Source organism: Notothenia rossii (genome assembly GCF_949606895.1).
Source record: "Notothenia rossii genome assembly, chromosome: 8".
NCBI classification, from domain to species: domain Eukaryota; kingdom Metazoa; phylum Chordata; class Actinopteri; order Perciformes; family Nototheniidae; genus Notothenia; species Notothenia rossii.
In genome coordinates this window covers 40,895,432-40,912,912 of record NC_136906.1, presented here as the reverse complement: position 1 = coordinate 40,912,912, position 17,481 = coordinate 40,895,432, and the positions used below count along the sequence as shown (strand labels likewise).

Here is a 17,481-nt window from a genome sequence, read left to right as displayed (position 1 = left end):
ATTCGTCTTTCAATACATTAGCTGGTTGATTTTGTCTTTTCAATTGTTTATCTAAAATCAAGTAGCTATAACTGGTACTTATCGTTTGAAGATACAGTCTGGTTATAATGCTGTTTGAAGGAGGCACACAGATAAGAGCACTAACTAGCTAATGTATCTTAACTTGAATTAAATGTATTTAACGTATAATGAAGTGATTTCAAATAAATGTATCACAAACTTTATATAAACTTTTATTTCAGTGCACAAATACACAGAATACATTCAGGTCAATGTAGCAAAAATAAGAAATACTTTAGTCCCCTCGGTCTTCCTCTCTTTGACATTTCCTCATATCAGTAGAGGAAAAGTGTGTGTGTACAAGATAGATATTAATTTAACTCCACACTTTCCTAACGTATTCTTAAATAAGTCTGCAGTGCAACTGAAAGGTACAATAATAAAAGTAAAACGTTGTATCAACAAAAATAAATTAGAGTAGAGAAATATTTTACATTGACTCAATGAAAGTCAATTTCTTCAGATCAATCTGTATATTTTAACTCAATTTATTTGAATGAAAAACAAGTTGTTCACACAACCAGCTTTGGCCTCTGAGGCAGCCATTACCTGATCTTAGACATGTTAATAAGTAGGCCTACCACAGTTAAAATGCAGTAATATGTGCCGCTTCCAAACATCAAACTCTTAGAAAAAAGACTTGTACTTATTATCCACTGCACACTTTTTTAAAGCAACACTGACAACTTCCGCCTGTGAGACATGTAATCTCTGAAAATGATTAGACATGCTTCTACAGTGAAAATCGGTCATACTGTAAGTGCAACTTCTGAACACAACACTTTTTTGCAAATGTTTTATAGTGCATAATTATTATAAAACCTTGGTTTTAGAAACCTTACCATGTAACAATGGTAACTGTGAGTGAGTGCAACAAAGTGTCTACTCTGGGATGAACAGCTGGGTTCTCAGTCTATTCACTTTTGGGCACATCTTTTTCCCCTCAAGCTCCATCAGGACTTTTTGCACAACTTCAAAAGTGGATTGCAGTTATTTCGGATATCTTAAGTTCAGTGCGTATATGAGCCCGAAGAGCATGGCAAAAGCTGTCGCAAACCGAGGGCAAGCCGCTGAGGACCTCTGTTCCTTCGATGAGAACCTTGACGTCTTTGGGTCGATGAAACTGATCCTCTTTCCCAATGACAAAGATTGCCATTGTTGCCTGCTCCAGTTCTCCAGCTTCAGCGTCCTGCATATCATGCAAACAAAAGGGAAATGGATGAGGACCACAGAGTGTAGTTCAACAGGCCTGAGGCGCAAAAGTTTCCCCAAGTTTGCAGCTACCTTTTAAAAATACAAGATTATAGTGGATAGATGAAAAAAGGAAAGTTCTCAGTTCAGTCGGCCCAAGAGGAAAGCTCAGGAGGTCATCACAAATGACTAGCTTTCTAACCAAGCAGTTATTTGCATGGAGTACAAATATGTTATTTTTCTTTTATGAACAAACATCTTGTGAGTGAGTGGGAGGTCTTACCTGGAATTCTTTGATGAGATGGTCAACAGGTTCACCCAGGAAGATCATTAGAGATTTGAGGATGCATTCTCTTCTGATGGTGATGTCCACAGTCTGAGTAAGAACAGTTATATATATATATATATATATATATATATATATATATATATATTATAAATCAAATGCAAAAAAAGGACGATTCAGCCACTGATCCCACAGATAAAAAAACTCATTCATAGATACCTCATCCAAACCTGCAAGATCCCGGTGTTCTTCTGTTTCACAACTCCTCCCATGCTCCTGATGACCTGCAGCAGTTTGGTGGAGTGTTTGTCCAACTGCGCCAAGAACTTTGTCTCCAATGGAGTTGTTGTTATGAACTCAGCATTTACCGAGAAAATATAAGCAGCATAGGAAACAAAAAACACTGAGAATTTATAATACACATATTTTTTATAAAGAGCCAACGGTTTGATTAAAAGTACTCCAAGTCAGCTTGTATGAATGTAACATTTAAATTAATTAATCCACATATTTATTGAAAACCACAACCAAATAAAGACACTAAGAGTAATAGATGTAAAACTTATATTGTGATATATATTAAAAATAAAACATCAACATGTTTGTCTTGGCTGTCTATAGTTGTTAGTTAGTTGGGCCCTCATTTCTTCTCCACTACAGGCTTACATCAAAATAATGACCTCTTCCATGTGAAAAAGTGCAGGCCACCGCTCCAAGAGGCCTTCAATGCTTGGCCTCTGATGCACCATTTCTTGTCTTCGGTATCCAAACGCCTTCGCCATCTTTTCTTTTATTGATTGCCGGTTGTTTCTTTTCTGTTGTTCTGCCAAAAGGGAAATTGTCTTTTGCTCCATGCTTTCTGGAGTCTCACCAATCGGCAAGGATGGAAAATGGTTGGTCTCAGCTCGCCCGGCTCTCTTTAAATTCTTCGCAGGGTAGGACTCTTCCTGAAACTTGGTCTTCAACGAGTTCACAGCAAGCTCTGCAGATGATTTGAGCTTGGTGTCAGTCTAGATTGGTTCTTTGTGTACTCTGCATTTCCTCTCTGTAATTGACATTCTGTGTCATATGAGAAGACCGGGATAGAGAACCGCAGTGACGCGTCGTAAAACCCGGAAGTAAGTTAGCATTTTTAGCACTTCCGGTTCCTTCCTCAAAAAGCAATGCATTTTTTCCATAGGGTTTTGGAAAATAGCTCGAAATAAGGTCTGTGGTTGACACAAATTTAAGAGATAAATCACGTTTTGTTCTACGACATTAAATACATCAGCGGTGACCCCACTGGGGATTTTTGAAGAGTTTACGTGTCTGAAAAACGATGGTTGTTACCGAATGGCTGAATAGGACTACAGAAATTGTCGAGGCCGTTGTACGTCATTGCACCGAACACGTAAACACTCCCGCTAAGTTTGTTTTCCACTGTGTTCTGCTTGAAAGCAAGTACATGCCTATCTTTAGTATCTGTATATCTATATCTGACCATTAGAATCTGTATTTTTGAAATTGTCGTTTTTAACACCGTAGTTTTACAAATTATAGAATAATTAATTACCAGTGTTTTCCAATTTTACTCGGCAGTTCGTTTAGTTAGCTAACGTTAGCTAAAGCTAGCGCTACTAGTTAGCTACGCAATGGTTTGTTGCTTTGCTCCGGGTTGCAGCCACAGGTCTTTGCATGAAACGTGCTTGTTCTATCGTTTCCCGGCCAATGTTTTCCAAAGGAGAGTCTGGATTCGTGCCATGAGGTAAGCTGACGTTACATTTTTGTCCATGTCACGGTGAAATGGAAATAATGGTAGTGACTGTATCGCCGTTTTAGAGATGGCGCTGCTGAAAAGACCGCAACATAAGTAAAGATAATGAATACATCCTATTAAAGAGCAACTTCCAGGTTAAAGACACCTGTGAATAAATGTGTATGAAAATGATGAATACACTAGATTTTCCCAAAAATATACAGAAATATACACTACAGGGACATCTGGCGTCGTTTTTGTAAGAAATGTTCACTTCCGCATAGAAAAGCCTCGGCACGTGACCTCCCGCGTGTGACGTAACATGGGGGACACAAGGGGGAGAGCGGCCGATGTAACGTATTAATAAACATGGATCCCAATGGTAGTTTCGACACAGAAGAAGTTCAACATGAATATTCGAATGCATATGACGGACCACAACCTTATAATTATCAGCCTGCTAGGCGTCCAAGAGACCAGGAGCAGCCAAGGATTAGAAAAAATAACGGCCATCGGGGAGAAATTGAGCTGTGGTGTGAGGAGAACCAGTGGAGAACTGGGCAGCTATCTTGGTGAGTGACCGGCGTTAGCTACAGAATGTTAGCTAACGTCACATCACAACATTGTAAAGTTAGCTATCATATATCAGGCTATAACTAAAGTAACATTGATTATATAGTAACGTTACTGGCAGTACTGTTGATACTGATCCATAACAGAAACTAATGCGCAAGTATCAGCCGTATCTCGCGTTACCTAATGCAACTCCACACTACGGTGCTGTGTACCGGAGGAGAGACGCGAGATACGGCTGATACTTGACGATCTGGAGGAGAAAGGTTGTGGAGCCTCCGTTGATACGTCATTGTAAATGGCTTGATGGAAAGCAGGTGTGTAGTCGGGGAGGGTGCACAGCTGATTGCAGCAGGTGAGTGGAGGTTGAGCCGGGAGCCAGGAGTGACAGCCACCACGCACACACAAAAAACACAGACAGGGGGAAACGAACAAACACAAAGGAGACGGCTGGAGCAGTACAGCCACCACAGCGTTACCTAATGCAATGTCTTACGGTGCCGTGTACCGGAGGGGAGAGAGAGAGAGAGAGCAGCGAAGGGTGGGAGAGAGAAGTAATACGGTTTCCTGATAAAGCTGTGGAGAGTATTTGCTGCAGGGAGGTGGATGCACAACGCACCGAGGAACGAACGCTGGTATTTGTGCAACCTGCACAAACACAATACTGCACCATGATTACAAATGGTGAAATACAAAGTAAAACTACCAAAAAATACCAGCTCCTTAAAACACAACCGCTCTACTCAAGGCAACTCTACTATACCCGCGGTCAGAGAGCGGAGATATGTCCCCTGCGTGATGTAATATGACGCGTTTGACGTATGACCTTAAAAAAAAGCTGTTTTTAAGAGCAGAGCTCAAAATTGCTCCTTTCCCTCTGAATTCCTGCCCTTATGTCTCGTAAAACATATCAAATCCTGCATTAACTTTTTTAATTGTAATTTTCAAGCAAGTTTAAGCATAAATGTAGAATAAATAAAAACCTGCAAGATGCTCTTTAAAACCTGCGTGGCTTATATGATAAGTCTAATTAGTACAAGCAGCATAACGTTTCACCATGTAACTAAAGATTGTAGTCAGGGAAATCAGTTTGACATATTGAACTAATAACAAATCACCTCTGGCTGGCAGAGAACTCTCTGCTCCATAGCTTCTCTTGGACGTAAAATCACATGTACATTTTACATTTATATTCAATTTAATATTCCATCCCTCACATACTTTTGTATATATAATAACTTATATTTTGTTTTTCTTGTTATGCTCCTGCAACACAAACATTTCCCAAATTGGGATCAATACAGTAATATCTTATTAAGAAATATAACTATTATAATTAGTGTAGCAGCTGACATCTATTTTCAATATGGATTAATTTACCATTTATTTCTTTAGTTCAATTTTCATCTATAAAAATGTCAAAATAGTGAAAATGTTCACGAGACTTATCAAAGTGCAAGGTTATATCTTTAGATGTTTTGTTTTAGCCTATGTACTGTATGTCTTAATGCTCTTACAGTATATGTGACGGTGTGACTTCCATGAAACTAATATTTTATATCTTCCCAACAGACGAGCTGACAGGAAACCTAACACTCTAACAACCACAACATTGCAAAGGCGAGTAAATGTAAATTAAAAACAATTCAAATTTTTTTTATTTCTTCTTCCTTGCAGTGAGATGAAGCTGACCTTGCACTTGGTGCCAGTAAGGATGTTCCTCACGCAGGCTGAATGTTTCTCCTTCCTTACTGACACAGAAACCCTTGATTTGCAATGCTTCACTAATTGTGATTTCCCTGGCTCCGTAGGGACACTTTACCTCCAGCACAGCGGAAGACCCTACCAGACCATCTGGAGATGCCCCCAACAATCCTGATAGGGAGAGCCACAAATCTGACTCATGGACCTGCATCTGGGTTGCAGTGGTGAATGCCCTGACGCCCTCACATTCATTCATAGTCCCCCACTGTACAGACAAAACACCATCAACGGCCTGTTGTTGCCCAAGCACCCTGGCAATAAAGGAAGCAGTCACACGCTTTGACCTCAGGACAGCTCCAAAGTTGCTGGTAGTCAACCTTCCTTTCCTGAACAAGTGCCAGTTTGGGTTGGTTCGCTGACCAGTGGTAGCCGCCTGAATTGCCCTCTGTTGCTCTTCAGACAATGCCATGCTTGCCACAAATGCCTCAGGTCCCTGATGCCCAACAGATTTGATAATTTCAGGAACAGTAAGTGTTTCCAAGCTGTAGTGTTCCTCTTCTGGCTCGGGGGAGAGAAGCCAAGAAATTCCTGAGAACCTGCCCCCGAGTCTGTCCCTCAGCCAGTCACGATCTTCGGAAGTGGGCTCTCTTGTCAGCGGGTTAAATTAGTTATTGGTTTCAACAGTCACATTAAAACAGTTACTAAATCAGCTTACTATCACCTAAAGAACATATCTAGGATTAAAAGACTAATGTCACAGCAGGATTTGGAAAAACGTGTCCATGCTTTTATTTTCAGTAGACTGGACTACTGCAATGGTGTCTTCACAGGTCTCACTAAAACATCTATTAGAAAGCTGCAGCTGATTCAGAACACCGCTGCTCGAGTCCTCACTAACACTAAGAAAGTGGATCACATCGCTCCAGTTCTGAAGTCTTTACACTGGCTTCCTGTTTGTCAAAGAATAGATTTCAAAATACTGCTGCTGTTTATAAAGCACTGAATGGTTTAGGACCAAAATGCATTTCTGACCTCCTGCTAAATGATGAACCATCCAGATCTCTCAGGTCTTCAGGGACTGGTCAGCTTTCTGTCCCCAGAGTCAGAACTAAACATGGTAAAGCAGCGTACAGTTATTATGCTCCAAATATCTGGAACGAACTCCCAGAAACCTGCAGGTCTGCTGCAACTCTTACTACTTTTAAATCCAGGCTGAAGACTTTTCTTTTTGTTGCTGCTTTTAATTGAACTATTCATATCTTAGACTGCACTGTAACTTTTATCCATGTATTTTTTCTTTTAATGTTTATTTTATCAGCTTTTCTTTTTAATGACTGATTTTAAATGCCATTTTCTTGATGTCTTTCATTTTTTGTAAAGCACTTTGAATTGCCTTGTGTTGAAAAGTGCTATATAAATAAACTTGCCTTGCCTAATAAAGATTTCATGTGACACATACAATTGATTTGTTGATGGGAATTAATGTGAATAAATTAACTCTAGGTTAACGGTACTCTTGCTATCACTACTCACCAACACTATAAACCAGGGGTCTGCAACCCCTGGCACGCGTGCCAGCATTGGCACGTGGCACCGTAACCAGTGGCACACTAGGAATAAGTGGAATAAGTGTGCAAAATATTTAAATTAATTTTCGGATCCTGAACGAGACCGCCGCCAGAGCGCGTCTCCCCGTTACCTGCAGAAGGAAGCCATGCACGCAACGCAGCCCCGCTCTCTTTATCTCCAGGTGACTTTCTGCCGCTTTCCTCCGCGGTGCAGTGCTGATCGTTTCACCACGGAGGAAAGCACTTCTCTAATTGCAGTACCCATAAGGAGCTGTACAAATGCCGCAGTTTTTGCGTGGCTGTGTATTTAGTTGAAAGTCCAGTGGCGATCAGCTCATCTCTCATCAAAATAATATGCTACAAAGGGGCGGACTGGCCATCTGTGTGTTGAACTTTCCTGTCGGCTCCCAGACCGTAGTCGAGGAGGGCAGCAGCAACAAGCTTCAGGTTCAATAACCCACTTTAGCTTAAATGCCTGGAGAGAGGCGAGATCTTCTTGGGAGGCCGTTGCATTTATTTAGCTGTTCTTCTGCTTCACAAAATACATCACAGACCTCTGTTTTTCTGCTTCCTCGTTTCACTTCCAGAAAAATACACACGTTCCCTCACTGTCGCTGTACCATCCACACACACACCCCTCTCTCTCTTAAAGGGACGCACAGAGGCTCCCCCGCCCTCCTGCTGATAGTTGACGAGCGTCAAGCTCCTCAACCCCCCCCCCCCCCCCCACACTTTGATAATTCTCGATCGATCGTTGGCACGCTGATAAAATTAGTTTTTTTAAATGGCACTTCATATCCAAAAGGTTGCCGACCCCTGCTATAAACCTTGTCCCTCATGCTAGCCTTGACAACACCGGTAAGCACACCTTCATCTAGGCTGCACTGTTACGTGTCCTGACTTGTAATGGTTCTCTCCTCTATCTACACTCTTCTTGTCATCTTTGTAAAACGATATCAGACTGGTAATTGACACAGCCATGACTTCTAGTTCAATTCAGTGTGGCTAAAATGAAAAGCTTTGTTAAAATATGCAAGCACGCGAAAGTCAAATTCAGCTTTATTGTCAAAAATTCTACATGTGTTATACATCCAGAAATATCGAAATATCGTTTCCCAGTGTGACATGTATACATAAAACAAAAAGGGCCTAGATAAACGTGTTATACATTAAACAAAACGGGCCGAGATAACCGGGGTATACAGTTTAAAATGTTAATATATTTAAAGTATTCAAAGTGCAGTTTCAGTGCAAGTCAGTTGAAACGATCTTAAGTTGGCGTGACGTTGAAGTCGTGCGACCCTGCTGCTGTACTGGCTTGTAGTTCGTTTATAGCATAACGTTAGCATTTTGCTTTTGGCGACTAGATTTATGATTAAAAAATTATAAAAGTAGGGTTGACATGTGGAGATTATCCAGCTGAACAAAACGTGATCCCTCTCTTAAATGTGTGTCAACCACAGACCTTATTTCGAGCTATTTTCCAAAATCCTATGGAGAATTTGCATTGGTTTTTCGCGAAGGAACCGGAAGAAGTTTACTTCCGGGTTTTACGACGCGTCACTGCGGTTCTCTATTGGAAACACTTTAGGCCACTGCTGTGTTCTTACTGATTCCGAGGAAGAGCCGCTAAGTAGTAATGTGTCATCTGTATTCACAGATCCAGAGGAGGAGTCTTCACTGTACAGTCCACTTGTAGGGGTACTATTTAATGGCATCTCAACTGGGTACAAGACCACAGTTGTAGAATCGGGGTCTAATTCGACTACTTTGATCACTGTTAAATCTTTAATCGCTTGTGTAGATGTAAGATTAACAAATGTGTTCCCAAAGTCAGTGTCTTTGTACTGTAGCCTTATGTAACCTTCTAATCCACATGAATTCTTGACCTCCTCAATGAGCTCTTCCATTGAGTTGGGAATCCCATTTTGAAGCTCTAGTCTGACGCGGTTATCGTCATTCAATTGAACAGGTGGTCCAATATCAGACATGGCGCTCTTAAGAGAAAGAGAGAAATAGAGATGTGAAGAGGGAATTAATTAAATGCAGGTGTACACTCAATACACTTTTTCTTTTCAATTTACATTGTGTTATACTTTACAAAGTATTACATACAAAGTTCATATATATATATATATATATATATATATATACAAAGTTCATATATATATATAATATATACAAAGTTCATATATATACGTGTATGTATATATATATATATATATATATATATACATACACGTATATATATGAACTTTGTATATATTATATATATATATGAACTTTGTATATATATATATATATATATATATATATATATATATACACTCATTCTGACCTTGTACATGAATGTATCTTTTAAGAGTTATTAGCCGCATTTCCCCCAACTGTATAGTCAGCCAATGGGTATTCTTCATCAGGAAGTTCTTCAGATGGCAAATCATCATTCAACTGATCAGTAGTACCCGTTTCAAATGATTCTAAAACATCATACCCATCAACAATTCCAGGCTTGAAATCATTAAGTGTATGTGTGGTATGCTTCCTCCATTTGTGAGTATTGAAAGCTCCGTAATGATTTGTTTTGTATGAGCAACCAGAAAACATACAATTTACAAATTCATACCCTCATGACATTTTTTTTTTTTTTTTTAAACTTACCACAAGTAATGACCATTCACAAGATCATCCACATGGGTAGAACAGTAGAAATAGACGGCTGCTTCCCTGAAGTTTAAAGAGAAAACCTTTCATTAGTCTTTAATTAGCCATCAAAGTGTCTAAGCTACAAGAAGATCATTGACATATTCAAAATATATCAAACATTAAACTTAAATTCGTTACTCAAAGCCTATACTTTATTTTAGGACAGTGGTCAACATTTTGGTGATGTAAAAATATATAACACAATGTTGTAAACTAAAGTTACATTTACAATATCTTTATCAATTGAACTCGAAAATTAAAATATAAGTCGCTCGTCAATATGAAAGAAGCCCACTTACTCTGTCCTTAAATTGACGTTTAACACCAGAATTTCTACTCAGGTAATAAATACAAATTCATAGTCTTATCTATTTATTTACAATAGAAAACATGCAGCCCGCCTGTTCATACTGTTTAGAGGCCACCAAGCCTGAGTTAAGAAAAGGTAAAGTTGATACTTAATGTTTGTCTGAGTATATCTACCTTTGAATCTGACCATGACTCCTGCTGGTAGGCCGCTTCATTATAAATATAAAAAAAGAACACCATGCGTGTCATGATGGCACATAACAGCTCGTGGCCGCAGATTACTCCGGGTCCCAGACCCCCCCATACCCCAAAAATATTTGTATTGCAGATCTACATGAATCACACAAACGACCTATTTTGGATTGTTGTTTTGTTGTTGTTGCTGTATTCTCAAGGTTCTGATGCTCCATCTCCACTGCTGCTAGTGTTACAAGTCCGCTGTGCAGAGCTGGTAATCAGATAATAAGCCTGTTGAATAGGAGAAAAGAATGAAGCAGAGGGAAAGTTGCTGCCGTTTGTGTGATTGTCCTAGGCAGAATTTATTAAACACATTAATAAATTCACTTACAGATTATATCCGTTTTCTCTATTTATCTAATCATTCTCTGGTTTGACGCCACATGTATCTCTGCGTTGTGTTATGTGGTCGAATGAATATAATAATAATACATTACATTTATAAAGCGCTTTTCCTGGTGCTCAAAGCGCTTAATATGACTTCCTTCTTGCCAACCAGGTTTATTATATGTGCAAACAGAATATAAGGAAATGGTTTCACCAGCTTTCTACCTCAATACTTCTCCTCAGTGAGGCCTGAAGCTAACTGAGAATGTAAAAATACATTTAGCCAATCAAAATAACTGTATATCTGACATATTTCGTTTTCTAATCAAAAATGGACATAAATCCACATGTCATATTATGACTTTCATGAAGGATTAAAGCCTTTTTCATTTACAGTATAATACAGTGATAACAGATAACACACACAGTACATGACTGTACTCACTTTAACATGGCTGTTGTAAAACAAACAAAAAACAACAAAAAATAAATAAAACTAAAACTCTAGATTATTTTAAATGTATCAATTTCTCTAAGAAACGTAATAAGCTCACAATACATATTGCCTGATGTTTTCCCTAACAGCCCTGATAGCGAAAAGTCAATGTATTTTGCTTTCTTCAGTGTTTGGAAAAGCACATTTCTCTGAAACATTTTTTAAAAAATAAAATATTTCCTGCAATGCAGCAAAACATGTTCAACCGTTTCTGGCTGGCTACAGTGTGTACACTTTCCGGTTGGATGCTTTCCTATTACCCTTAATGTATGATTGAGACCTGTGTGACCTATTCTCATCCGAGAAATGACATTTTCCTCCTTTCTTTTAAACCCCACCTTCCTTCCATCACCCACATACCTTTGAATGTTATAAAGATGTCTTCCTGTGTCACTAAGGTCCCAATGATCTTGCCATGTTGTTTGCGCATATATATGTATGAATGTTTTAACCTCCGCTTTGCTGAGCGGAACTTCAATGTCTATATTCGTAATTCTGAGTGTTTGTTTGGCCAGAATATCCACCTGTTCATTACCCTCCACACCAGGGGTAGCCAACGCGGTGCCCGCGGGCACTAAGTCGCCCGCAGGGGGGAAATTGGTCGCCCGCGTGCATGTTCTAAAAATAGTACAAGTCACCATGGAGCTCCGTCTAAAATAATTATTGAATACATTTTTATTTTTAAAATGACAATATTGAATATAAAATTTTAAAAGCACACATTTTGTATGTACATATGTAAGTGAAATGGAGATTTGGTGCGTGAAATTGAAATCTGACCCCAGATAGGTTCAGAGTTGAACTCCACGCACCAAATCTCCGTTCCACCTTTAGCTGAGACAAGCTAGCATGAGCAGCTACGATCATGGGCCTCATCACCACACCGCAAACAGACAAACACACACATACATAGCAGTGGTGAGGATCTCAGCCTGCCACTGACGTTCAACCAGAAAACCTCAGCAGTTAGCTGTTAGCAGTTAGCAAACAGAAATCACAGCTCCTCATATCTTTTCAGAAACTGGACAAAAGTTAAACAAGTACAAACCAAAGACTGTCTGTGTCATGGCGAATACAGTCGCTGGTTTATTTATGTCTGTAGGCCGTTGTTATGAGTGTGGAATGAGCATATACAACGTTAGCTTAGCCTGGTCGACCCAATCTCCATTCAGAAAACAAGCATTTTAAAAGGTTTTTTCGCCTGCCATCTTGTCTGCAGACTTGTCAAGCATTAATTCATGGTTTTTACTAACCGGTATCAGCATGTTGTTACTTCGGCATCATTTAGAAACGTGTATTACAATTGAATCACCTTAAAATATGTTCATTTTGTTGTAGTTGTAACTCCCGAGCCAGCGCGTCTTGTTTGAATGATGCGAGTAAACACAGCTGGCAGCAGCGGTGAAACTCGAGCGATTAGAGCGAAGTCGCGTCCGGTGTGAACGCAGCATTACAACGACCCCTGATAGATCTCGCGAGAATGTGTATAAATATAGATACATTTTCATAACAAAACAATGGGGTTGCTATAGCAATGGTAAATCATTGTTAATAATTATTGTGAGGAATAATTAACATTAACATTTGATCAGACAGTCCTTCACATACAGTAAATTAATATGTATTCTGATTATTATTAATAATAATATTATCGTTAAAGGTGAACCGTGCAATTATGTTATTCAGGAAGTTTGTATCAAACAAGTAGCCCTTCGTATTACTCAGTACCCTTGAAGTAGCCCTCGGTGACAAAAAGGTCGGTGACCCCTGCTCCACACCAACATGAGCAGGAACCCAGATGAAACGAGTTGCTATTCCTTTGATTTGCATTTTATACAAAATTAGAAATATTTCATTTATTATGTCCATTCTAAATGAAGATCTGCCTGATTGTATACTCGATAAAGCTGAATAGCTGTCAGATGCAATTACAGTATTATGTATTCCTTTATCCTCTATCCATTCCAATGCCAATACCAATGCCAACAACTCTGTGGTGTATACTGACACATGGTCTGTTACCCTTTTCTTTATATGTGAATTACTCACTGGGATATAAACTGCTGCCCCAGCACGCCCTGTCTCTGGATCTTTGGAGCCATCTGTAAATATGATTGTTGAGTCTGAGTGATATCTTGCAAAATAATTCTGGACTATGCGCCATACTGGTATTTCTTTCTTTTCCTTCAACTCTTTTTGTATATTGAGGTCTACACTTGGCAATGGGAATAACCGGGGTGGAATGGACGAGATTGCAACTGTAGGGCAATACTGTATTTGATTCAATCCTATACTTGCCGCTTTAACATCACCAATCCATCCGAAACTTGTTAAATGTGACTCATTGTGCTCCCAGCAGTCTTTCAAAATACTTTTCGCTGGATACTATCACCATGCCCCTGAAGGTTTACCCAATATGCCAACATTAACTTTACTCTTCTTATCCTTAAAGGCATTTCTACCATTTCTACCTGTATTGCTGATACTGGAGATGTTTTAAAAGCTCCACTACAAATCCTCAGGGCCTGAGCTTGTAGGACATCCAGCTTTTTAAGGTTTGATTCTGCTGCTGCCATGAACGCTATACACCCATAATCGAATACAGGTCTCATGAGTGCCCAATATATGTTCAGTAGTGATGACCTACTCGCTCCCCACTCCTGTCCCACCAAACACCGAAGTACATTGTTGACCTTTTTACATTTACTTTGAACTTTTCCTATATGATTGCTCCACGTTAGCTTTCCATCAAACCAAACACCAAGAAATCTTATTGTATTTACCTGTTCAAGAGGTTGCTCATACAATTTTAATGATACAGGAGCAATTTTATGCCGTTTTGTAAAACAAATGACTTGCGTCTTAGCTACTGACAGTTTGAATCCCCATTTATTTGACCATTTCTCCACTTCAACTTTTGCAGCTTGTATTTTCTTTCCAACATGTGCTACATTGCGGCCTTTTGCCCACAAAGCCCCATCATCTGCATACAGAGATTTTCCCACACTTGGATGAACTTGATTAAAAATGTCATGTATCATTATATTGAACAACAACGGACTACATACACTACCTTGCGGAGTACCATTTTCCACATCATACACACTTGAATATTCTGCACCTACTCTTACTTGTATTTTCCTGTCCCGTAAAAAATTCATAACCCAATTATATGCTTTACCACCAATTCCCAATGATTTTAACTTGATTAGTAGTCCTTCCTTCCAGAGCATGTCATAAGCCTTTTCAATATCAAAGAAGACTGCAATCACTACTTCCTTGTTGGTCTGTGCTTTCCTGATGTCTGATTCTAAGCACAATATAGAATCCATTGTATTCCGACCCCTACGGAACCCACATTGATATGGTGATAACAGAGCTTTACTTTCTAAGATATATGTCAACCTTTCTGTAACCATTCTTTTGCACAAATGCGATGTCAGGGCAATAGGTCTGTAGCTAGATGGATTTGAAGGGTCTTTCCCTGGCTTTAGTATGGGCACTATTATCGCTTGTTTCCAAACCGAAGGAAGTTGGCCAGAATCCCACACCCTATTAAACAACCTTAACACAATGAGAGAGTTATCCGTCATATATTCCAACATTTTATAGCAAACACCATCTTTCCCAGGAGTGGTTTGACGAGCACTAATAATTGCTTTCCTCAACTCAAACATACTAAAATGCAGGTCCACCTGATCCCCCAACACTTCTACTCTATCCAATATTCTCGGGTTTTCCATTAATGTATTATTTCTGCACTGCCTGGCTTCCTCTGTAAGGTTATCTGAACTATGAACTTTCTTAAATGTCTGAGCTAGAAGTTCCGCCTTTCCTAAGTTTGTGACAGATATTATGTCCCCTCTGCTCAAAACTGGCAACTCATAATTCCTTCGAACTCCCCCCATTGTCCTAATCATGCCCCAAACATCTGCAAGCTGTACTTCTCTTACAATGCTATTGCAATATTGCCTCCAAAAAGTGCGTTTTTGCGTTCGTATCGTCCTCCTTACTATAGCCTGGGCCCTTTTATACTGATTCAAAGCTTCCTGAGAATGGAGTTGTTTGAGTTGTCTGAATGCTTTATTTCTGTCTTTAATGGATTTGTTACATTCACCATTCCACCAGGGTACACTCTTGGTGCGCCTAACTCCTTCAACTTCCGGAATTGTTTCTTTAGCTGAATGTATGATAACCTTAACGAGCTCCTCATTCAATTTATTTATATCATCATCATTTTCCTCTTGAAGTGTTTTACATCTATTCGTACTTACAACTTGGAAAGCATCCCAATTAGCCTTTCCCAATTTCCATCTAGGAATTTTCTTCTCCTTTTCAAAACGTATGTTGGTCCCAACTTTAGTCATTACAGGATAATGATCACTGCCCACTGTAGTATGCTTTACCACACTCCATGTACTTATACCTGCTATATCACTAGACACAAATGTCAGATCGAGTACTGTTTCTATATTCTTTGTACAATTATATCTTGTTCCTTCCCCAGTGTTAATACACACTAGCCCGTGGTCATCTATAAATTCCTCAACTACTGCACCATTTGCATCTGTGCTACTGCTACCCCATAGTGAGTTATGTGAATTAAAATCCCCACACCATATGACTTTTCCTTGCAGTAAACCCCCAACATCCTCTAATATCCTTTGATCTAATTTCCCACACGGATTATAATAATTTACTATATCTATAGGTCCTCTATCATTCCATACCCTTATAACTATTGCTTCATGATCTGTACTTACATGCATAACTTTGTAACTTACACCACTCTGTATGAATGTTGCAACTCCTCCCCCTCTGCCAGAGTCTCTATCTCTTCTAACTGCAGTATATCCCTTCACAATAAAATCCAGTTGTGGTTTCAGCCATGTTTCCTGAATACAAATTACATTAGGTTTCTCTCCCAGATTGTCATTATATTTTTTAAACTCTTGTCCATTTGCAATTAAACTTCTGGCATTCCACTGCAGTACAACTAACACCATCAAGTTGATCCACTGCATGTCTGAGATTGTTGAACATCATCATTTAGTATATATTTCACACTTTCCCACTGCATCCCTTTCACATCAAGGTACTTTTCAGCTGATCTGACAATTATTTGTATTCTTTCATTCCGGCTTTTAGTCTGCGCTGAACAGTTGATAATCTCTGCCATAAACAATACAAACTCTGTTTACTCACTATCAGAGTGTCCTCCTTCAACTTAACACAGTTGTGGACTTTTTCTGTTTCTTTGCTCTTATTCTTGTTTTCCATTGTAACCTGCGTTCCTCCTGAAACTGTCTTTGCTGCCTCTGCATAGCTTACTCCCTGCTTCACCCTGACTCGCTGCACCTCTTCTGCTTTCTTGCTAACCTCACATCCACGGTACGCTGAACTATGCTCCCCTCCGCAATTGCAACATTTCAGCTTTACCCCTTCTTCACATTTGCCGTATTCATGATCTCCATCACATCTGCCACACCTTTGTTTCCCTCTGCACACTGCCGCCACATGTCCAAATCTCTGACAGTTAAAACATCTTATTGGTGGTGAAACATACGGTCTCACATAATAACACATATATCCAATAAGTATTTTTTCCGGAATCCTTTTCTCATCAAAGGTGATCAGAACCGAAAGACTATCTTCTTTAACCCCATTGCGGTTTGCTTTCATGCGTTTGACATCACTTATTTTCGCATTTGTTATATTCTCTTTCACATCATCCGCTGTAATTCTGACGGGGATTCCTGTCACCACTCCCCTGACTAGCTTTTTACCACTAAACAGTGAACTCTCCACTTTCTTACCCTCCACGGTACTCATCTTTATTCCCCTCCCCTGTTGCTCTCTATCCCTACATTTGATCAACATTGATCCATTCCTCAATACTTTGGCACTCATTACCTCCCCGATTTCTTTACTGATCGATTTAGTTAACCGTATAGGGTTCCACTCTCCAAACGAAGCTCCCTCTTTCGCAAGTTTCACAACCACCATGAACTCCTCTTGTCTATTTCCGACTACTCTTTCTCTCCTTTCACCCTCACTATTACTCTCATCCGAATTAGTATTTCCTTGCTTTTTACGTTTATTCCTCCTCACTATATCCCATTCTCCATTTCCATAACTCCCGCTTACTCCTTCCATGTCTCCTAACTCGCTTCCTGCCCCGTCACTTCCCTCTGCCATCTCTCATCCAGTCACAGTCCAGTGTTGCCACCTGCCCTGCTCCAAATGTTTGTCCACGGTCAAGAACTCCTACAGCCAGCCCTCCCAGGTC

General features: G+C 39.6%; 2 long non-coding RNA genes across 4 annotated transcripts; both read right to left on the bottom strand.

Annotated features, from left to right (window-relative positions):
* Nucleotides 1-226: 226 nt before the first annotated feature.
* LOC307016781 lies at nt 227-7,783 on the bottom strand. 2 transcript variants are annotated; one of them, XR_013801899.1, is made up of 4 exons: nt 2,204-7,783; nt 1,757-1,940; nt 1,535-1,627; nt 227-1,249 (listed from the first exon to the last, which is right to left on the bottom strand). It is a non-coding gene; the product is annotated as an uncharacterized lncRNA (long non-coding RNA). The 2 variants fall into 2 exon arrangements; XR_013801900.1 differs by having other exon boundaries at nt 1,757-7,777.
* Nucleotides 7,784-7,864: 81 nt separating this feature from the next.
* LOC307015969 lies at nt 7,865-17,481 on the bottom strand. 2 transcript variants are annotated; one of them, XR_013801692.1, is made up of 4 exons: nt 17,340-17,481; nt 10,307-10,600; nt 9,779-9,844; nt 7,865-9,114 (listed from the first exon to the last, which is right to left on the bottom strand). It is a non-coding gene; the product is annotated as an uncharacterized lncRNA (long non-coding RNA). The 2 variants fall into 2 exon arrangements; XR_013801693.1 differs by lacking the exon at nt 17,340-17,481 and adding an exon at nt 12,505-17,319.